This window comes from Cucurbita pepo, chromosome LG09 (genome assembly GCF_002806865.2).
Source record: "Cucurbita pepo subsp. pepo cultivar mu-cu-16 chromosome LG09, ASM280686v2, whole genome shotgun sequence".
Taxonomy (NCBI): Eukaryota; Viridiplantae; Streptophyta; class Magnoliopsida; order Cucurbitales; family Cucurbitaceae; genus Cucurbita; species Cucurbita pepo.
This window is the reverse complement of record NC_036646.1, coordinates 5,880,298-5,881,045: the sequence shown is the minus strand read 5'-3', so window position 1 is coordinate 5,881,045 and position 748 is coordinate 5,880,298.

Sequence of the window (748 nt, the reverse complement as noted above, 5' to 3'; positions counted from 1 at the left end):
AGCCTTTGAATGCTCCAATTCTAATGACAAAGAGTAATAATTCATCTCAACTTGTGCAGACTCAGCATACTCCATACTCCGGTGAATTACATCACTGGCAGACTGCAAAAGCTCTTGATCTTCTGATCCTTTTTTACCACTCAATATATTTGCAGGAGCTTTATATCCTTGGTCAAGGTCCAAGTTATCCTAAAAAATGTCGTCGCCAAAAGATTTGTTATTAACAATATTCTGGCTTCTTGTCGCCATCTCAAAATCTNTGGTCAAGGTCCAAGTTATCCTAAAAAATGTCGTCGCCAAAAGATTTGTTATTAACAATATTCTGGCTTCTTGTCGCCATCTCAAAATCTTTAGCCACACTAAACTTATTATCCATTGAACCATCCTCCCCTTCTTCACTTAAATTTGCCTGAACTACGAAATCTTCCTTCAAGTCCTCAACATCAAAGCCAAATTGTGATAAATCATCATCATCAAGCAGTACAGCTATTTCTGGGTCAGGCTGGGGCGGAGCATCAGTAGCCGAATCCTGCGAATTGGTAGTTTGATCTAAATTCTTCAAGATGAGAAAATCGTCAGCCTCAGAGGGGAGGTAAAGATCGTCAAGATCGTCAAACGTTAGCTCGACAACTTCATTTTCGTCGAATCTCAAATCCAAGGCTGTGGAGTAAACAGAAGGGTCATCAGGGGCAACAGAATTGGCATCGAAGAAAAAGAGAGAGTCCAGATGCGAAATTTGGAGAGAATC